Here is a 13,999-nt window from a genome sequence, read left to right as displayed (position 1 = left end):
TGGGCTTGATCCCTGGATCAGGAAGATCCCCTGGAAGAGAGCATGCCACCCACTCCGGTATTCTTGCTTGGAGAATCCCATGCAAAGAGGAGCCTGGAGGGCTACAGTCCATAGGGTTGCAAAGAGTCTGACACGACTGAGTGGCTGAGTGCACACACACACACACTCACACACATGCACACACATATATATAATTCACTTTGATGGACACCTCAAATGAACACAACATTGTAAATCAACTGTACTTAAATTGTTTAAAAGGAAGGAAAAAACAAACTAAATATTTAAGTGCAACTGAAAAAAAAAAAAATCTTTGTGGAAAGATTTTGTCCTGTGACTGGATACACGTTCTCAGGTTCACAAGAGTACAAGTTTCCCATTTTTACAGTAGTAGTAAAGCTACTTGTCGTGAGAGTAACTTAACTGCTCTTCATTTCAGAGCATCACCTCTCCTTCACTCCGATATTCAGATTAAATTTAGAATTAAAATCTTCCTGCAGGGGCTGTTTAAAATCAGGGACTAACTGGATTCCCATGAGAGCCTAGAAACTTTTCTGAGGGAGACTGGGGGAGGGGGAGGTGACTTAAACTTTGGGGAGAATATGAACAATAGCACAGAAGTGCTAAAGGGAGGTACAGATGATTTAATACACAGCAACAGTTTGCAGATACAGAAGCAAAAGCCCAGAGAGACTACGGTTCTTGACTCAAATGATAGAGCTGGCCAAACATTAACACTGATTTTCTCCTTGATTAATAGTTGGGATATCTTTTACCCACATTCTAAAATACTACCAGCTATAGAACGTATAGTGGTTATTGGATGCTGCCCAAATTACCAAGAAGTTGTGGAACATCTGTAATTTCCTAACTCTTCAAGGTAGTCAGCACAATTGAGATAGACATTTTGTAAATGAGTTTAGAATTCTTTTGCATTTGAAATGCTATTTAAAAGCAACATTTTAAGCAATGTTCAGCAACAATACCAAATAGCACTCCTAAATCGTAAGAAATTAATTATTAAGAAATAACATGCAATGCATAAATGTCTTGGGCAGGGATTGGCAAAATTTTTTGTATAAAGGCCAGATAGTAAATATTTTAGGCTTTGCAGGTCATATAGTCTCTGTTAAAACTACTCAACCACGCCACTGTAGTGTGAAAGCAGCCATAAACAATATGCAAAAGAATGAGTGCGGCTATGTTCCAATAAAACATTATTTACATAAACAGGCAGTGTGCTGAATTTGGCCTTCAGGCTGTAGTTTGTAGACCCCTGCCCTAGAGTCCTATATTTTATAGGCTTTAAGTGGTGTGTGTATATAAAGTCACCCAGAATGCTTGCTCTAAAAATGCTACTAATCTTTTGTTTGGTTAGTTTTATTTATTTTTAAAATAGCGCCTACGTGTTTTAATATGTCAGATGTAAATTTAAGTGATAGGATACTTCTAGAGATGTGTGTGTGGCCTGGCAAGAGCCATGGAATGTGACTCATCTCAGTTACCTCATCTGTAAAATGGTTTATCATAGCATCCTTATTTAGTTGCTTTTTCTGAACCAATTGGCTCAGGAATGATAGTTGGATGCACAAAAGACACAAAGGTCATATTATTTATCTAGAGATGAATTTGTTTTATGTGCTTCTTCATTTTGTTTCTCAAGAATGCCAAGTTTCTACCCCAGCCTCTTGTGTGGCCTTCTGAGAGTTATCGCAGCTTTTTTATCTGAACACAAGGAAGGGTACTTACCCCCTCACATGGATGTGGCCAGGAAAGCTCTCTGGCTATGCCAAATGTCATCTCTCTAGCACTTAATGCTGTTGGAGCTGGACCTGTCCGCACACTTTAACTGTTGCATACAGATGACTGCCAGGCCTCATGGTCTTGTGACTTTCCAAACAACCTGAGAATGGACATAAAAAGGAAAGAAAACTAACAAAATAGAAAAGGAAAGACAATAAAAGGTAAGGATAATGGCTGAGTGGATAATAGCAGGCAACATCTTTAGCTACCATGAAAAGTATGAAGCCAATGTGTTTGTTGAATTCATTTTGTTGGTGGTCACTTTGTGTTCATTCCCAACATCTAGCGGTTAGCTAAGTAAACACACATGACTGATGAAAGAAAAAAGGGAACTATTTTTACAGGGGCCATTAAACTTTAACTACCATCTGGCAGGGAATGATTAGAGAAGATCAAAATTAAGGCAGTCAACACAAATGCTGTGTGAATACCTCAGGGAATTAACATGGATAAAGACAGTGAACTTGTGGTTAAATAAAGAGACAGACATAAGAGGGAAGTGGTGAACACATCCTTTATGGCTTTGGACCTCATGGTCACATTCATTGCCAAAGGAGCTCAAAGAGGGGAGAAATAACAAGGAGACCATGAGAAAATCTGAAACACCTGGAAATAATCAGATGCTCTGTACCAATCATAAAACAAAGTTAAAGAACTAGCCAGGACCACATCATTTGGGCTTCCTCCCTGCCCAGGAAGGAAATGTTTATGGGAGAGGTGTGTTGAAATTGGCAGATAGTTAATATTCAGATTAGCCTACATTTAATAGTAGGAAACAGTTGTATATGCTGCTGGGGAAAAAAAAAACATTAGGAACTATATCCTTGTGCACACTAAAGACGCCATCATTTCTGGGAATCGCTGTTTGTCCACTAATTAAAGTCACTCAGCAGATACTTTGAGAGAGGATTCGAAAAGGGAAGCTGGGCCTCATTCTTTCAGGTCTTTGGTCAGTTGATAGCACAGTACTGAACCATACAGTGGCTTTACACCCAGTTGAAAGCACACAGAAAAGATTCTTAGAGGAAGCCACTTGCTTTGTCTTGTTTTTTATTTTTGTGGTTTGTATTCAGATGCACTCCGAAGGCCAAATGTCTGAGCATCGGGAAAGAGGAACCAGTCAATGGTGCTGGGTGAGCCCTTTAGTGTGCTGTCAGTTCTGAAATAAGAAGCTCCATCTGGGGAAAGTCCAGGGACCTGTGTTTTTCTTCATTAATTAATTTATTAATGAAATATATTTGACATACGACATTGTGTCAACTTAATATGTACAATATGTTGATTTGATACATACATATATACATACATAGTAATAAGACTTAGTGATGGTTAGCCCCTTCTATCATGGCATAATTTCTCTTTTGTGGGAATAATTGGGTTAGCATAATTAAGATCTAGTCTCTTAGCAAGTTTTATAATAGAATATTGTTGTCCATATAAACTATACAGTGCATAGGATCCAGAAGTTTGATTGCTGGAATGATCAAGACAGGTTTAGAACGAACAAACTGAAACTGGTCCATCCTAGGCATCAAAATGGAAATATCCAGAGGTAAAAGGAAGGAAGAATGTGTTACCAGAAGCAGTGTACCTGGAAATTCATGATGCACAGCTTTTCTTCTCTTTCTCTCTGATTTCTTCCTATTTAAGGACTTGACTCTATACCACATAGTGTGCAAAGACTATTTCCATTCCTTATTTCATTTGGTCATTAATACAATCCTATGAGGAACATATTGTAATCCTTGTTGTACAGAGGAGAAAACTGAGAACTAAGACACAGAGAGGTTAAGAACTGATCCCAGAATAAGGTCACATGGTTAGGAAAAGTGGGTGCCAGGACTCGAATACAGGCCTTACTCTGTACATCTACTGCTTTTATTCCCCACCATGGAATAACTTCCCTCTTCAGCTTTGCTGGTACCAAGGCCTTCACACCAGTTCCCTAGCATCATGGCCTCCATACTTGCTGCTTCTTGAATGAGGGTGTACTCAACTTATCTTTGGGATCCATGGAACTTTTCAGGCAAGAATACTGGGGTGGATTGCCATTTCCTACTTGAGGGCATCTTCCCAACCCAGGGATGGAACCACATCTCTTGCATCTCCTGCTTTGGCAGGCAGATTCTTTACCATGAGCCACCTGGGAAGCCCCGAAATAATGGACACAGCCTAGTAAAGCGTATGAGTGAATTTGCTACGATCCCCCTACAGTAGGGGCCGGAGGCTCCCCTCACAGCTGGGGAGGTGGAGCCCCAGAGGACCCAGCAAGCCATCACCACAAGGGCCCTGGCCCCTTCAAGGGCTTTTGCGAAAAAAAATAAAGGGAAATAAAACAACTGAATTTTCCAAGCTTTGAATGATGCGTGGTATTGTCTAGTGGTGGCATATAAGACTAGTTCCCTTGTACCTTAATTTTAGAATAAAATAGTCTAGAGTAAAATTCTATTTTAATTAAAATTCAAATAATGGCATGACATGCACATATACCCTACGTGCAAGAAAGTGTAGTGTTAAAAGTAAGAAAATTCAAAGGTGTGCCAGAAACCTCATCATTAGCGCATTTCCTTCTGCCTTTGTACTTCTGGAATCTCTAAACATCTGGTGATTTTACCATCAGGAAACAGTGCAGTGTCCATCTGTTAAATCAGGCTTCGGCTTCACTCACCTGGGAGGATCAACCAGATGTGGGCGTCCTTTACATTATTAATGATTGCAGTCTTCCCTTTGTACATGCCCTGTGAGGGCACAGTGTGGGGTATAGCCTATAAATCACTAAAAAGTGAAAAAGGCATCTTTTACTTTACTCTAGGAGTAATGAAGAAGTAGAACATTTTTTCTTGGTCAGAGCATAAATCATTAGAAATCTATTTCAATTTTTTCCACCAGAAGACTTTTAACTGCTTTGCTTTTCTTTGTCAGAAAAACCATCACAAACCTTATCTCAACACACACACATTTTCTGATGCTAAGGCCATGTATGCTAAGTGGATCATGCACAGATCTTCCCTGGATCTCTCACACGGCAGCAGTCTTTGTAATCTTTACACATAGCTTGATGAAAAATTTTGGTCCACTGTCTTTCCTATTCCGTCACAGTTATGAGTCGTGCTTCATGTTAAAATACCCCTGTGATAAAGCACTGACCTCAGTTAGCATCTGCAGGCTGAGACAGCTTGGCCTAATAACAACAAGTGTGACTTTGTCCATTGTGACACTGTGACCTTTGGCAAATTACTCAATTTCTCCGAGCTTCATTTCCTCGTGTACAAAGTGGCGATGATAAGAAAAGCACCTACTTTACAGAACTGTGTTTAGGATTAAATGTGACCAGGTATATAACTGGCCCTGATACACAGCAAGAGAATTATCAAATAGTAAGATATTGTGAACAGGCTACTTATAAAAAGCCTTTCCCAGCAAAACTCAGCAGAAGGTACAGAGACTTCCCTACAGAGCCTCCCCTATTATCAGTATCCCCCACCAGAGGTACATTTGTTACAACTGATAAACCTATGTTGACACATTCCTATGACCCAAAGTCTATAGTTTGCCTTAGGGTTCACTCTTGGTGTTACACATTCTATCAGTTTGGACAAATATACAATGGCATATATCCACCATTCTAGTCTCGTACAGAGTAGTTTCACTGCCCTAAAAATCCTCTAAGTTCTGCCTATTCATCCCTCCCTAACCCTGGCAACCACTGATCTTTTTTACTGTCTCCATAGTTTTTCCTTTTCCAGAATGTCATATAGTTGGAATCATACAGAATGTAGCCTTTACAGATTGGTTTCTTTGACTTAGCAGTATCCATTTATGGTATCTTCATGTCTTTTCATGGCTGGATAGTTCACTTCTTTTTAGTGCTGAATAATATTCCATTTTCTGACTGTACCACAGTTTATTTATCCATTCACCTACAAAAAGACATCTTGGTTGCTTCCATGTTTGGCAATTATGAATAAAGCTGTTATAAACATCTGTGTGCAGGTATTTGTGTGGACATAAGTTTTCAGTTCATTTGAGTAAATACTAAGGAGTGAGGTTGCTGGATTGTATAGTAAGAGCATGTTTAGTTTTATATTAATTTGCCAAACTATCTTCCAAAGTGGCTGTACCATTTTTCATTCCCACCAGCATAAATTAGCAATGAATCTGTTCAATTTTGCTGTGAACGTAAAACTGAATTAAAAAATAAAGTTTATTAAAACTCCTTCTCTTAACAAAATAGTTTCTGTGATCTGTTTTCTTTCATGATCTGGATTAATAGTCCTGTGGGCAGGGGCATGGCCAATCTAATCTTTCAAAGTTTCTTGTTCTTTGAATGTGTTAAGTGTCCATTATAATCATAGATTATTACATTTGTGAAGTCTAGAGGTGTTAATTTCAAGAATTATTATTCACTTCTCAGCAGCTACTTTTTTTTGAGAGCTTTCCACATGCCAGACCTATACCAGAGGCTGAGACATATGGTCAAAACAGAAAAAGAGCATCGGATAATTCCCAACCTTCACTACTGGAACTCTGCAATATACTTTGCATCTTAAATTTGTTTAAAAAAAAACCTTAAAAATCCTCGAAGTTAATTTACATAAATCTGGTAGAAACAAAAGCTTTTCCTTATTATCTTCATGAGGGTAGCATAGTCTAGGAAGTCACATTTACCAGTGAGAATCAATCCATGTTGCTTCTAACCTCTGAGAAGCATAGAAACTGAGCACTGAACATCTCTTCTAATACCAACATGAAAAATATGATAAGCCACTGGTATTTCTTACTTTAGCTTATGTTGCATTTATTGCTGTCATGTGGACCTGGGGACATACCTCACTGGGTGGCTGGCCTTAAGCATTTACTCTTCCCGCCTCCCTCCTCCCCTTTCTCTGACTGATCAGTCTCACTTTTGCCCTCATCCTGCTCTTGCCTCTCCCTGGGGGCACAAGTGGGCCTCTTGCCATCATTTACCAGCTACCCCAGGGGCTAGGGTAAAAGTTTTTAAGAGTTAATGTGGGAACCTCTCCACATTTCTCTCTTTGTAGAACCCTTGTCTTGCCTCCCTTTTTCCATCCCTACTTCTTATATTTTTAGCTCCTTCTTGTGGTTCAAAATCTCATCACCTCTCACCATTCACCCCTTGAGGGTGCTTATGGCTTGTGTTTCTGAGCTTGGAAGACCAAACTCCTGCTATCTGGAAGGGTGGGAGAAATGAAAGACCTAGTCCCCGTTCTCTTTCAGGGCTGCAGCCAGATGAAATGCATCACTAGTATCTCTACTTCATTTTCTCAATTCTTTTTCCAAGAAAGATTGCGCCAAGCTGTGGTTACTTTCTGCAGGGCTTGTTGATTTCATATTTCTCCTGTATTCAATTTTCAAGGGAGTTCTGTAGCCCTGAGGCAAACTGATTCACAAGTTAACATTAGAAGCAAAACTTTTTTTTAAATAGAGACAATAGCGCTAGGGAATAGAACTAGAACCTGCTATTTACCAACAATATTTTCATCCAATTTTTCGTATTTGTGGGGACCTCTTTTGATCTGACTTATATTCTATCAACCTAATAAACATAGTTCTTTAGAGAAGATGTTGTAATTGGCACTAGATTCAAACAGCTGCCCAATCACAAACTGGTCTTTCTCTTTGCGTGTGGGTCAATCGAGAGGGAAGAGATACAGAGGAAAAATCTAAAGGTTGGACATAGTCAGGGTAGGGCCCTGTGTGGCTGCAGGCTCCTCCAACTTTCTGTCTTAAGTGTGCGTGCATGTTAAATCACTTCAGCCATGTCCGACTCTTTGCAACCCTGTGGACTGAAGCCCACCAGGCTCCTCTGTCTATAGGATTCACTAGGCAAAAATACTGGGGCGGGTTGCCATGCCCTCCTCCAGGGCATCTTCCCAACCCAGGAATCAAACCCACATCTCCCGCATTGGCAGGTGAGTTCTTTACCACTAGCACCACCTGGGAAGCCCCTCTCTCTTATGACTGGGCCACAGATCCTTTTGGAGGGCTTTCCAGATACCCTTAAAGCTATTCCTGATCCAATATTCCCAAATCCAGAATTTTACTTTTTTTTCTGAAACCAGGTCAAATACCTTTCTATTTATATAGCTAAAAACTGAACATGGATTAAAGCACTAAGAAAGGATATAGAGAATGTTAGTTAGAATACTGTTTATATTTCTCTACTGCAAAGGATAATTGTTTGCTGATAAGGACACACCAGTATCTTACCTATAAATATTAGTGAGTTAAAATACTAATTGAACTTGACTCCAGGAGACTTGGGTTCAATCCCTGGGTTGGGAAGATCCCCTGGAAAAGGGAAATGCTACCCACTCTCGTATTCTGGCCTGGAGAATTCCATGGACTGTATAGTCCAGGGGTCACAAAGAGTTGGACATGACTGAGCGACTGTCACTCACTCACTCACTCCTAATAATTTATGATTTCATGACATAAAATTCAAAATCACTGTTATTAAATGACAAATACTGACTCTTAAAATATAATTCAGATTTAGTGAACAACTGCTTAAAAGAGGAAGCAGAATTTTAAATAGGAATACAAATTCATCTTTGAAGTATTTCTCCATTTGTATATAAACAGAGATGGAAATATAAAATATGTCCTACATGTTAACCAGAAATTAAAAGAAAACTACTAGCAGGATGGCAGTGAACATACTTTGCAATCTTAAGGACTTCATGGATTTTCATATATTTAGTAGACTATTCATTTTCTTACAAAATCAGCCTCTACTCCAAGATGTAAAAGAAAAAGAAAGTAAAAAGACTGAAAACCATTTAAACAAGGTAATTTCTACGTCTTAAGTTTAGAAATGCAGATATTGATGATTTCAGAAAATCATCAATATGATTTTATGAGTCATAAGAAGGTTCTACTTTATGGCAATGACAACAATATACTCAGTACCTCTTCTGTGGCAGGCATGGTGGTAGATGCTTCACATTTATGAGTTTTGTCACTGAATCCACAATATAACTCTTCGAGGTTGGCAAGCTTCTCCAGAAAGACCGATGCTCAGGGAAATAAAATAATTGCACATAGCTTACAAACGTTATATGAAGCTTGGTGAGCAGCATAGCGCTGACGCGCCTTGGAGTTTACCTTCCATCTGCAGTTCTACCTTCTCAGAAGTCAGAGTGAAGAGAACCATTGCAATCACATGGCTGACAGCAAACACCTCATTACAAAAACAACAGGGCTTTTAGACGCATCACTCCCTTGCTCAATGCCTTTCAAAGACTTCTCATCATACTTCAGAAAACTCAAATTAATAAGCCCTAAAAGATCTGGCCCCAGCCCCTCTCCAACTCGACTGCCCCTGTGCTGCCCCTTCCCATGCTCTGCCTTAGCCATATGGGCCTTCTGTGGCACCGGGAACATCCAGGAATCCTGGAACACTTTCTGCTGTTCCTCCTCCCTGGAAAGCTCCAGATACTTCTTATAGATTGGGGCTTACGTGTCATCCCAGAGAGGCCCTCGGTGTTTGACTATCACCACTCCCTTCTTGTTTCCTTCACAGCGTGTATCATAGTTTGTAGCTGTGTATTTATTTGTGCGTTGTTGATCTCTCCCATGGATTGTAACCTACCCAAGGGCAGGGAGTCTAAAACTATGTATACTAAGTGTCTAGCATACAGTTGGAGCTCAATAAATACTTATGCAATGGATGAATGGGTTTCTGAATAACAGAGGCTGAATAGGAAAATAAGAATTGGATAGGATTTTGGGTGATAGAATTCTGATGCCCGGACCTTATGTGACTCAGGAAACATAACAAATTTGATGGATTAGGACATGTAGGCTAAATGTGATAGGTAACACTGAATTAATTTCTGAAACCTTATATGGGAAAGCAGCCCATTAAACAAACCTAGATTAAGATGGTAATGGTATTTATACCCTTCACAAAATTGTACAAGTTGGCCAACTAATTGTTGTGTAGTACATCCAGATATTTTTATTCAGCATACATTTCATGATTAACACCTCAATGTTTGGAAGAGTTAGGGAACTGGCTCCTGAATGTCTTATGCTAACTTTCTCTTAGCTCTGTCTGTGCCCCAGGGGCCCACAGGCTGTGACAAAAAAGCATTCTGCATAGAACATTTACACGCTTGATGTAGTACATGGCAGTTGCTAAGGCAGAAAGCCCGAGGTAATGAGCACTGTGAGAATTATGTGCAGACCTTCTTTGCAGCACTTCCCCACTGTAATTGAACTATCCCCTCCTGATCCTTCAGGTGCTATCAGGATGATTTTCCACAGACTTCAAGAAAATCCCTGAAGGGCCAGACACTTTCTTGGTGTTACAATCCTTATTTCAACCGAAGCTAAATGTCTGGCTCCTGAGTATTTTAATAAGTTTCAAGAAAAAAGAGACTTCTAAGTTGAGAGTCCTTGCCCCCTTATCACCAAATACTAAGAAATTGATCTTTATACCTATTTATCATCAAGGTAAACGAAATGCATACTATTCTGCTGCTGCTGCTGCTGCTGCTAAGTTGCTTCAGTCATGTCCGACTCTGTGCGACCCCATAGACAGCAGCCCATCAGGCTCCGTCGTCCCTGGGATTCTCCAGGCAAGAATACTGGAGTGGGTTGCCATTTCCTTCTCCAGTGCATGAAAGGGAAAAGTGAAAGGGAAGTGGCTCAGTCGTGTCCGACTCTTAGTGACCCCATGGACTGTAGCCTACCAGGCTCCTCCATCCATGGGATTTTCCAGGCAAGAATATTGGAGTGGGGTGCCACTGCCTTCTCCAGCATACTATTCAGAGCTATACAAAAATGAGAAGTGGAAATTTGGTTTCTCAACCTAAAGCCACAGCATATTTGTTATTTGTAAGTTTTTCAACTGTTCTTCTGAAAAGGTGGTGACATGGAATTAATGCTCTATTAAGAAAAAAGGCAGTGTCAGCATTTAAGCCCGCCTAAGACCCTTTTTGACAATAAGCAATCTCTAAACCTAGCAGTAGGATACACAATGCCTATTTAAACATGGAAACCTGGCTTCCTCTCAAGAGGGAAGCTTATAAATTTCACTCAATAAAAATGTCTGAAAGCATGTCTCTGTCATAATCCACATTTGTCTCAGATATTCTATTAAATCTACAGCCGTTTTTAGCAAGAAAATAGCTTAATTCTTCTGTAAGAGGTACCCATAATACCAGAAGTACAGAGACCATTTAGGACTTGTGGCTTCAGCAAAGAGCCCAAGCACAAAACAAACAGTGATAAAAATTCCTTCTCTCATTTTCTCATCTCCTAGAGCTGACTTAAGTATAGTGATGATACCTATCTAAATGCCCTCTCTTTGCAATTTGGAGATACAGCTTTTAGATCAGTCTGTAATCTGTCCTTTATCTGTGTACTAAAAAAATATTAGTTTTGTAAAGTTAAACCTCACTAGGATACATGCAAAATTCACTAATAATACTAACGGCCACCACTGTTAGCACTCTTACTACGCACCAAGCACTTTACATTTACTTCATTCAACCCTTAATCACATTCTCTATTGTAGCCACTGTTCCCATTTTACACATGAAAAATAGGTGTGGAGAGGCTCACGATTCCAAAGTTGGTGGAGTCTGCCACTTAATCATCTTATGTGTTTCTGCCTTTTCCTTTTCCCCTCTGGAATGAAAGAGAAAAAGGAAAAACAAAAACCAAAACCCTAAACTCTTAGCCCACCTGATACGAAGAACCTACTCATTGGAAAAGACCCTGATGCTGGGAAAGATCGAAGGCAGGAGAAGGGGACGACAGAGGGTGAGATAGCTGGATGGCATCACCAACTCAATGGACATGAGTTTGAGCATGCTCTGGGAGATAGTGAAAGACAGGGAAGCCTGGCGTGCTGCAATCTACGGCATTGCAAAGAGTCGGATGTGACTGAGTGACTGAACTGAACTCAAACTCTTTTTTCACACAAGGATTGGTTTTTATTGCCATCCTTTTCTGTATTAAAACAGTCTCTTTTGTCTCAATGCCAAATATTCATTTTTTCAGTTTATCCAAGTCATAGTCAAGAAATAGGTGCTTGATATAGAAAAAGGGAAAGGAACTCAATTTGATCTGTTTTAAGATTCCTGCCAAATTAAAATATGTCCACATTCTAGATATGCATCAGCAGATGAATGGATAAGAAAGCTGTGGTACATATACACAACGGAATATTACTCAGCTATTAAAAAGAATGCATTTGAATCAGTTCTAATGAGGTGGATGAAACTGGAGCCTATTATACAGAGCTAAGTAAGTCAGAAAGAAAAACACCAATACAGTATATTAATGCATATATATGGAATTTAGAAAGATGGTAACAATGACCCTAAATGTGAGACAGCAAAAGAGACACAGATGTAAAGAACAGACTTTTGGACTCTGTGGGAGAAGGCGAGGGTGGGATGATTTGAGAGAATAGCATTGAAACATGTATATTATCATATGTGAAATAGATGACCAGTCTAAGTTTGATGCATGACAGGATGCTCAGGGATGGTGCATTGGGATGACCCTGAGGGATGGGATAGGGAGGGAGGTGGGAGGGAGGGTCAGGATGGGGAACACATGTACACCCATGGCTGATTCATGTGAATGTATGGCAAAAAACCACTACAATATTGTAATTAGCCTCCAATTAAAAAAAAAAAGCTCCCCCCCAAATATGCCCACATTCAAAATGGTCAGGTTCCTTCAGTTTATTTTCATAAGTTTAATTTTTCTAAAGAAGTAGTTTCCAATCTATGGATCTTAGTTTCTAGGAGTACTTGGAGTTATTGTAAAAGTTGTGTGAATGGGTTTGTCGACCAAAAAATTGCCCAACATGAGAGTTGGGAGTTAAATTTTATTTGGGGTAATATGAGGACTGCAGCCGGGGAGACAGCACCTCAGATAGCTCTGACAGACTGTTCCAAAGAGGTAGAGGAAAGAGACAGTGTGTATGTGATTTTGGCAAAGGGGGAGTACATGCAATCAAGCACATATGTTTTTGTAGAAAGTTTCTACTGGTCTTATGAAGCTTCTGCTAGTTAGGAGAAACAATCTTCACCATGGAGGACTTTAGTGCTTTTTCAGATATGAGGAGACACAAAATTTGGGCTCATAAAATCAGCTCCTGAGAATATCTATCTAAAGACCTCTTCTGTCAATTTTCTTGGAGCACAGAGTGTCTCATTTCTGCTCTCCACCTTGACCTCCTTCAGGGAATGTTGAAGGTCAGCAGTACATGATTTAATCCTTGAAGAGGTAGATGGCAAGCATCCATGGCAAGTGCCAATTTGTGGTTGACAGGTTTTGATTTGTATCTCCCATACACAGGCAATGCTACTTTTTAAACATATGCATATACTGTGATTAATTAAATGCAAGTTAATTTAAAATCAAATTAATCATTAACCTGGCAGAAGCCTGTCATCACTATGTGTAGCTTTCTGTCAGCAGATACTAAAAATTAAAGGACTTTCAGTGAGGGATCCCCATATTTAAGAAGGCTGAAAACCGAGTTTCAAATGATGGTTTAGAGATTCTCTAAATAATCACTAGAGACTTTAAAATGTTCACTTAAAGAATCTCAAAGATACCCACTCAAAATTATAAATTATATAGTCTTTGCAGAGACATTACTTTACCAACAAAAGTCTGTCTAGTCAAGGCTATGGTTTTTCCAGTGGTCACGTATGGATGTGAGAGTTTGACGGTGAAGAAAGCTGAGCGCCGCAGAATTGATGCTTTTGAACTGTGGTGGTGGAGAAGACTCTTGAGAGTCCCTTGGACTGCAAGGAGATCCAATCAATCCATCCTAAAGGAGATCAGTCCTGGGTGTTCATTCGAAAAACTGATGTTGAAGCTGAAACTCCAATACTTTGGCCACCTCATGCGAAGAGTTGACTCATTGGAGAAGACCCTAATGCTGGGAAGGATTGGGGGCAGGAGGAGAAGGAGATGACAGAGGTTGAGATGGTTGGATGGCATCACTGACTCGATGGACATGGGTTTGGGTAGACTCCAAGAGTTGGTGATGGTCAGGGAGGCCTGGCATGCTGCAGTTCATGGGGTCTCAAAGAGTTGGACACGACTGAGCGACTGAACTGAACTGTAGAATATCTCCATTTTGGTGGAGCTCAACATTTTGTGAGAGAAGCAAAGAAACCCAGGACCTGTGACTTCC

At 40.0% G+C, this 13,999-nt stretch overlaps 1 protein-coding gene across 1 annotated transcript in view; it reads right to left on the bottom strand.

The window, feature by feature from the left end:
- Positions 1-13,999, bottom strand: part of LOC145543551 (uncharacterized) — a 570,959-nt gene that overhangs the window by 16,579 nt on the left and 540,381 nt on the right. The window contains exon 5 of the transcript XR_014080849.1: positions 1,750-1,903. The gene's annotated coding sequence lies outside the window, so the exon portion shown is untranslated. The remainder of the gene's footprint in view (positions 1-1,749; positions 1,904-13,999) is intronic.

Source organism: Giraffa tippelskirchi, chromosome 3, assembly GCF_054371585.1.
Source record: "Giraffa tippelskirchi isolate mGirTip1 chromosome 3, T2T-mGirTip1v1.2.pri, whole genome shotgun sequence".
NCBI lineage: Eukaryota > Metazoa > Chordata > Mammalia > Artiodactyla > Giraffidae > Giraffa > Giraffa tippelskirchi.
Note: the sequence above shows the minus strand (reverse complement) of the source record. Positions and strands in the feature narration are given on the sequence as shown.